This window comes from Ursus americanus, chromosome 27, assembly GCF_024610735.1.
Source record: "Ursus americanus isolate L20-20 chromosome 27, mUrsAme1.1.p, whole genome shotgun sequence".
NCBI lineage: Eukaryota > Metazoa > Chordata > Mammalia > Carnivora > Ursidae > Ursus > Ursus americanus.
The window spans coordinates 16,124,144-16,133,204 of record NC_142153.1 but is presented as its reverse complement, the minus strand read 5'-3'; the positions used below and the strand labels follow the sequence as shown (position 1 = coordinate 16,133,204).

Here is a 9,061-nt window from a genome sequence, read left to right as displayed (position 1 = left end):
TCCAGACTCTGAGACAGGGACTGTATTATTCTCCTCCTCTGTATCCCATAAGACAATTTGTTGAATAAATACATGAGTAAAGAAGCACAGTAAAGAGACAGTAGGGAAGGAGACTCCTGCCCTCTCCCTCTCATTGATCAGAGCCTGAGAGAAAGCAAAGGAAGAGGTTACAGAAGTGAAGAGGTTGGTGTGAGAATAAAAAGGATCCTACAAACTTAGGGAAAGACTGATAGTTCTGTAGCCATGGTAACAAGGAGCCACCAAGAACTGGTTTGAAGTCTCTTCAATCTATCCGTGACAACTAGCTGAAGTGAACATGCTTTTGCAAACCAACTGGTGTTGGCTCTTGCTTATGAAAATCAGCCAATAAATTAGGATGGACCCGCTCCAATAAAAATGCACCCGAGCACCAGCCAATCCACAGGTCTCACCCGAGCAACCACACTTCCACCGATGATGTCAACCCACTCACACTTCTGAAAGCGCGCCAATCCATGAATTCCACACTTCTCGAAAACCCTACATGAGATCAACAGTCTGCTCTGTTTCTGGAGACCATGCCTGACAAACACATTTCTCCCTTACTGGAGCCAGCAATGCGTTCAGTTTTGTCCTTTTATTTTAGATATTGGGAAACAGTCTCATCATCCTTTCCCAATTCTGATGTAGACAATTTTTGTATTTAGATAAATTTCATGTAACATAATTCACAATCTTAAACATTTTAGTGTACAATTCAGTGATTTTTAGTAATAGTCACACTGCTGTGCAACCATCATCCCTGTTCAATTCCAGAATATTTCCTTTATCCTAAAAGGAAGCTTTGAATTCCCAATTGCCCTTCTCTTCACCACCTGCCAACCACTAGTCCACTTTCTGTCTCTGCAGGCTTGCCTATTCTTGACACATCAGATGAATGGAATCATACAGCATGTGGCCTTTTGGGTCTGGCTTCTTTTACTTCAGCATGTTTCAAGGTTCATCCATGTTGGAGGATGGATCCATACTTCATTCTTTTTTATGGCCAAATAATATTCCACTGTACGGACAGAATAGTTTTTTTTATCCATTCTTCTGTAAACGGGTACTTGGGTTGTTTCTACCTTTTGGCTATTGTGAATAATGCTGCTGTGAACACTGGTGTACAAATATCTGTTTGTGAGCATCTGTTTTCAACTGGCTGACAATTTTTTTTCAGGACTTTGACTACATCACCCTAGGGGTGCCTGGCTGCCTCGGTGAGAGGAACTTGCGACTCTTGATCTTGGGGTTGTGAGCTTGAGCCCCACCCTGGGTGTGGAGATTACTTTAAAATAAAATCTGAAAAATAAATAAATAAATAATAAACCAACCCACCACCCTAATGCCTTCTAGCCTCCATGACTTTTTAAAAATTTCTTTTATTATTCAAAAAAACTTCCATTTTTTAATTTAGCTTTCTCACTCTGTGCTTGTACCTTCAACATTTTCACGACGACTTCCTGCTCCTCAATAAGGAAAGCACGCTTGATCCCCTCATGAGCAAACTTAGCACACATGGAACCACCACATGTCCTGCTGACGTGTTTTTTCATTTTAGACAACTTCCTAAGAACTGTAGGTCTCACAGCATGAAGTCCTCGAACTGGCTTGGGCACACACCCTGTGCGGATTCTGGTGCTTTCCCAACCTTCTAGGTATAAAGTTACATGATTCTACTACCAAGGGTTTGGGACAGCTTAGTTTTGCTAAAGGCTGTATCACAGGACAGCCTACGATAGCACGTCAAATGTGGGGTCATCCTGAATGCCTACAGATGCCATCCCTGGAAGAGGAAAAAGCTCCATGATCTCTGACGAGAAATCAGCCAGTAAGTTTACTGAAGATCCATTTTATGTGATGAGTTGCTTGTCCAGAACAGGCAAATCCAGATACTGGGAGTAGATTGGTGGTTGGCAGGGTTAGGAGGAAGAAGGAATGAGAAATAACTGCTCATAGGCATGGGGTTTTCTTTTTGAAGTGATAAAAATGTTTAAAAAAGAAAGTAGTAAGGATGATTGCATAGCTCTGTGAATGTATTAAAATCCCCCAAATTGTCCATTTTAACAGGATAAATTATGTCTTGAGCTGCTGTAGAAAAATCTAAATTTGGATGTCTCAAAGGCATCTCAAAATCAATGTCCCCAACATCAAATTCTTGTTCTTTAATATCAAACGCTGTCTTCTTCCTGTGCTCTCTAGAGCTCAGTGAGTGGACCACCGTTCATCTCCTTACACAATAGAAACCCTGGGTCTTGCTTGCCACCTTGTTACTCCCTGCCCCCGATATTTAGTCCATCCCTGAATCCTGTCAATGTTACCTCCTCAACGGCTCTGTAATTTTTCCATCGGCCCCTATCTTTAACAGTCCATCCCCAAGCCACCAGCTCTCGTTAACGACCCCTTTATCTGGCTTCCTCGCGTGCGCGCGCTCGCCCTCTTCAATTTGCCAGCCCCGCAGCAGCTGGATCGCTCAACAGACCAGGCACGTACTAAGTACATCAGCAAAGCAGGTCACTTACGAATTGAGGCAAAATTTCTTGGAAAATTTTGATATTCTGTATCAGTTAGGGTATGACATCTCTGTAAGTAACAGAAAACCCAGCTCACGCTTGCTGAGATGGGGGAAAACATATTATCTCACCTAACAAGGCCAGAGTTAGGTCGGCTCTAAGGTTAAGTTCAGCCATGTCTTGAGGCGCCTATCTTTTCCATACTGCCATTCTGCGGCCTCGCCTCAGGGACGTAAGGGGGCTGCCAGCAGCAAATAGGCAGCATGCTCCCCTAGTCACATCTGGTGATAGAAGGAAAATCTCCCTCAAGGATAAGTTCCTTCCTGAGCTTGTATGAGGCAAATTTAAGTTATCGGCTTATCTGTAGACCAGGGGAAGGCCAAACACTCATTGGCATGGGCTGATTCAGGTCTACCTGTGGGCTGGACGGACAGCTGAATCAAATTTGAGAATCCGCTGAGGAAGCGGAAGGCGGGGATGGGCACTTACCCTTGGTCCAGTAATACAGCTCTTCTTTTTGGCAAGACATGAAATACAGGGAAGAGGCCCTAATATATTGCAGAAAGAGGAAGCTAACTTTAGCAAAATACCATTTACAGCATGAGGTTTCCCCCTTCATATTTCAATATTCAAAACTCAAATGCATTTTCTGTCATCTGGCACAAACGAGAAATTTAACAATTTATCTGTAATTCAGTAAAGAGCTTTCCAATTTTTCTTACCGCATTACAATAAAGTCAAATGTAAAGATTATCATATGGGATCAAGTGTAGATTATTCTTTTTCCAGTTATAAAATATATTGAGCCTGATGGCCGAGGTTCACTAACCACAGGGGTAAATACAAGTCAAACACTTCCCTTCTGGGCTCTACGCATTTAAGCAATATATACCACACGTCCACAATTGTGCCAGTCAGCCTTAAGTGAAAAGAAAACATATCTGAGGCACAGTTATGGGATAAGCTGAAAGACCTGAAACCATTCTTTCAGCTAATAGACCTAGATATATTATAGGTAACTGAATTCTAAAAACCCGCTGTATTAAAAATCAAGTGCATTTAACCCAGAGATAAGGGCTTCCAGGTGTAATCTTTATAAAAATGAGGTTATTAGTTGACAGTACATACAAATCAGTAGCAAGCGTTCCCCTACCTATGTGCGGTTGGTAGCTCGTGGAAGTCTATGGTAGCAGCTCTCTTCCCCAGGCAGCCAGGATCTACAGCTGGTCACTTAAAGAGAACAGTCAGTTAGAGCAGGCAATCACAAAATTATAATAGAAATCCTTAAAATGTTATTTTTAATTAAAAACATACAAGTCTATTCATCCATCATTCCTTTGATATCGGGCTAAAAGGCCTTTTCTTGGAGTGGGGTCTATGGATGGGGGCAGTACGTAAGCCATGCGTTACCACGAGCAATAGTGCCGTCAATTTTAGTTTCAGTGGAGTGAGGACTCAAGACACCTGTGGAGAAAACGGAGGGCAGAATTCCGCTGGATTTTGACAACGCTTTTCTCCACCCAAACTTACACGTTTGTTTCACCCATACCTAATTCCACAGCAGTTTTTCTTAAGACGTGATACAGACCTACCTTTAGAGATAAGTCCTGATATCCGATAGGTCTTTGTCAGGTCTTCCCAAGCATTCAACTTATTTTCATAGAGACCACAACCCTCTTCACGCTCCTCTTCGTCTGCTTTGGGTAATATTGAATTAAATTATGTAATTACGAAGTACAACTTGCATAAACAAGTTTGGGAACAAATGACTGACTTCTGGAAAGCATACAACTCAGGAAGAAGTGATTAGCCCATCAGGGACTAGCCTACTTATTAGTCGTAAAAATTGCGTGGGCCTCAGCCTTCGGAATGTTTTCCACACAGAACAGAGACGGTTCAAAGGTCTGAGCCGCAGGAAGGCGGAGTCGGTTTTAGAAACAGAAAATCTAAATTCAGAAACAGCATTTAAATTTATATGAAGTTATGAACTCTTTTGGGAGGAATGCTAATGAATAGGATTTGAGCAAACCTTTCTTTACAGAGCTTCCGGTAGGGCCAGCAAGGCTTCTCTGGGGGAGGGCATAATGCGTGAGCCTGCTGTTGGAGGTGTTCAGGGTCACTGGGTCTGCTCTTGGTGAATGCTCCAAAATATTAAAATATCTCTCCTTGAAGGCAGGAAAGGAACTGTTCCTCGTTTATGTTTAAGAAAATATTGAAGTCTAGCTTTTGGCTTTCAGCTCGGAGGAGGCCAAGGTGTAACTGTCTGTGGTTGTCCCGAATCTGGGTTCACCCAACATCAGCCGCCTCCGCCATGCCGCCTAAGTTTGACCCCAGTGAGATCAAAGTTGCATACGTGAGGGGAACCAGTGGGCAAGTTGAGTCCACGTCTGCCCTGGCACGATCGGCCCCCTGGGTCTTTCTCCAAAAAGGGTTGGTGATGACATCACCAAGGCAACAGGTGATTGGAAGGGTCTGAGGATTACCGTGAAACTGATGTGCAGAACAGACAGGCTCGGATTGAAGTGGTACCTTCTGCCCCTGCCCAGATTATCAAAGCCCTCAAGGAACCACCGAGAGACAGAAAGAAGCAGAAAAAACACTAAGCACAGTGGAAATAGTACTTTTGATGTGATTGTCAATGCTGCCCAACAGATGCGGCACCGCTCTTTTGAGCCAGAGAACCCTCTGGAACCACCCAGTCTGTGGGCTGCAACGTTGATATCACAGATGATATCAACAGTGGTGCAGTGGAATGCCCAGCTCGTTAAAAACTAGAAAGGAAAATATTTCAATAAAGAATCATCTGACAACAACAACAACAAAAAAATCGAAATCTAAAGTAGCCTTACTATGGGTCAGATTACTAAGGATAATAAAATTCTCCAAGAGAACCAATTTGCTAATCACTAGGGGGAAAGCGATCCTGTTTCCTGGTGCCCTCTTGTGATAAAACAGCAGGTCTACAGCTTTAAGAGTCAGGTGTCTGAAAGATCCTCATCCCCTTCATTAATGGTTGGACCGCACACTAAGAACTAGCCACCAAAATGAAAAAAGCAGTGGGGCTTGAGGGTGGGCCACGGGATTAGAAGTATTTCCTCCCCACCCCCTAAGGACCTAAAATGAAATTGTATTATTTTAGAAGTAAAAACAACAAAACACCACCACGATTTACCACCAGTTAGTTAATAATAAGCAGAACCACTTTAAAGTTTTGGACGGAACGACATATAGCCTTAACATGAGGACCATCTTTTAGTAATTCTTTTTTTTTTTTTTTTTAAGATTTTATTTTTAAGTAATCTCTACACCCAATGTGGAGCTTGAACTCACAACCCAGAGATCAAGAGTCTATATATTCTACCAACTGAACCGGCCAGGCATCCCCCTCTTCTAGTATTCTTCCTGAATTCAGAGGAAAGACCAGTAATTCTTACTAAGTTTTCCTATTGTTTTGTCTCACGCTGCTTAAGAACTTTAAAAATAACAAAGACTAATAAGCAAGGCAAATCCTCAGCTGCTTTCCTAACCAGCATGTAGGAAGCCCAATGTATTATGGAATCTCTAAAGGGCAGTGCTGAATGGGGTTAAGATCATGAACTCTGGAGCCAAATGCCATTTACTAGCCAGAGACCTTGGGACACTTAGCCTGTCTGTGCCTCGATTTCCACATCTGTGAAATGGTGGTAATATTACTTATCTGTTTAGAGAACTAAATGACTTCATGTGTAATCAATCAGTTATACGTAAACTGCTTGTAACAGTGCCTGACATGTAGTAGCTTCTATACACATTTAATAAATAAATGCAAATTTAAAAAACATTGGTGAGTTTACTAAGTATATATTAAGAATAGTTTTTGTGGAGGCACCTGGCTGTCTCAGTTCATAGAGTGTGACACTCTCTTATTCAACATTCTGACCCTTTGGGATCTTTATTAATAATTTCTACTTAGCCTAGAGAAGTTAAACCTATGCTTGATGAGATATATACGTAGGGACAAGTCATCTAAATTTCTAAAAAGATGGTGTTTGGAAAAGGTTATGACAAAGACCTCTGATAATGTCATGTGCCATCCCCATTAATAAAGAGAAGTTCTTCCTGAACCCGTCTTCCCCAATGTGGAGCTAGCGAGGACCCCAGGCATAAACGGATATGTGTGACTTTAGAATATGAACCTGAATTCTTAGATGCTCCTCCCTTCAAAAGGTGGAGCATAATCCCCTTCCCCTTGAGTATGAGAAAGACTTAGTGACTTTCTTGTAAGAAATAAAATGAAGGGATGCTTGGGTTGCTCAGTCAATTAAGTGTCTGCCTTCAGCTCAGGTCATAATCTCGAGGTCCTGACGTCGAACCCTGCACCGGGCTCCCTGCTCAGCGGAGAGTCTTCTTGTCCCTCTCCCTCGGCCCCTCCCTCATGCTTGTGCATGCTCTCTCTCAAATAAATAAATAAAATCTTTAAAAATAAATAAATAAAATGAAGTGGAGTGATGGTGATAACTTCAGAGACAAGGTCCTTCCTCGCTTGGATCTGAAGGAAGCTGAGGGAAGCCAGCTGCCAGGTCACGAGGACACCCAACAGCCCAGCGGAGAGGCTCACATGGTATAGAATGGAGACCTCCTGCCAACAGCGCTGTGAGGCAGTCATCTTGTAAGTGGACCAGCCAACCCCAGTCAAATCTTCAGAGGACTGCAGGTCTGACTGACTGCTGGAGAGAAACATGAGGCACACTGAGCCAGAACCACCAGCTGAGCCACTCCTAGATTCGATCTGCAGAAACCATGTAAGATAATGAATGTTCACTGTATTAAGCTGCTACCTTTTGCGGTAATTTTCTACACAGAGCAAATAACTATTCTAGTGTGTGTTCATGGATGAATAAGAGAGCAGTGTGAAGTATGCTTTCTAGACCTGATACTATCCAACTGGCGATCTATCATCTTGACCCAAGAGCTATTGCTGCCTTGCAGTAAGATGCTGTGATAAAATGGTTTCTTTCTTCTCCCTGCCCAGTTGCTACTTTCTATGTCCCAAGTATGTCAGGGTTTGTCCTACCCCTTAGCATAATTGCCCAGGATGTCTGTGACGAAGTCTGAGTTACAGTCTCAGCAAGACAGAGACTGTTAGTAAGGGAACACCTGCTACGGAGAAGCCCCCAAGAGTGAAGTTTTGCACAGTACAGTGTCTGGGCTTTGGTTCTTTGTCCTAAAGGGTCAGAAATGGTATTTTTCAGAATGTTCAGAACTCACAGACTAAATTGACAGACTTGGGGGCCGAACTATACAAACTAAATTCACACAAGGCTAACGTATAAATGAGAAAGCTTCTCTGAATTTGCTATGCGTAGAATGGAATTCCGGCGCTCTGATCCAGAGTTCCTCCCTTTCCTGAATGATAGCCTGGAGGTCATACTAGCAAATCAGAAAGTGGTTCAGTTAAGCTTGTAATTAGAGCCCAAAGTGGGGAGTCTCAAGGTATGCTCTTCCCAAGCCACAGCAAGTCTTGATAAACTGATACTACCTGAAGAAGAGAACATTTCTGGTCACTAAACTGCTCACGTCTTGGATTCAGCACCTCCCCTCCACGGATAACACTGCACTTACACTGTCATATTCTGTTTCTCCAAATTCTTGGCAAATTGACTATTTCTGTTCACATTTTCTTTCCTCAGTGAGTTAGTATCACTTAAAAACCACAGTGTACCTAGGAAACACTGGGGCTCACCTCACCACATGCTGACTTAATTAGTTTAAATCTCTGGGGGTATCTTATTACCATGTCCTTGGAGGTGTCTCACTGCTGTGTTCACATATTACCTGTATAATTTGGAACAGAGGACATTTATTAGCATATCAGAGCTTGTCCAGAGATAATATTTTGGAATTGGCATAACCTCTGAAAGGCAGTTTTGTAATTTCTGATCTTTTATCTAGAAAATTTCCATGATCAACAAAATCCTAAATTGAGATTACCAAGGGCAGAAAATTGAATAAATAACAGTTATCAAAAATGGGACATTTATGTGATGTTACCTTTTTTTCAATCCACCACGTGTAGTAGTAGTCTTCTAACCTGAGTCTTGAGTGTTCTTACCAAAATTGAATCATTCAAATTTGGAACAAAGGCTAATTTGTACCTGTCAGTTTCAGAACTTCAAAAATTGTTTTTACTATATAATTAAATATTTAATTTCAAGAAAAAGTATTTTAGTATTGAATGTCTTAGTATTAATCAACAGCTATTGATTCAAAAATCGAAAAGTATGTTCCATCAAATATATGCATTTGAATTATTAAACCTTAGAATTACGATAAAATCCTCAATATGTTGCCATTATGTAATTAAATAAATTAGATAAATTATAACAACATCACCAGTCATTAGTTGTGTGCCAAAATCATTTCATAAATTTATAAATATATCAAAATCTCTTTTAGTTTCATTGTCTCCAGAAACCCAGGACCACTCAATGGTCATTTACTTGTCATTTTCATCAGAGATCATTCTTACTAGTTTTGTATGCTACTGAATA

The 9,061-nt window shown here is 41.6% G+C and overlaps 1 pseudogene; it reads right to left on the bottom strand.

The window, feature by feature from the left end:
- Positions 1-597: 597 nt before the first annotated feature.
- Positions 598-9,019, bottom strand: LOC123780368 (large ribosomal subunit protein eL34 pseudogene; annotated as a pseudogene).
- Positions 9,020-9,061: the final 42 nt, after the last annotated feature.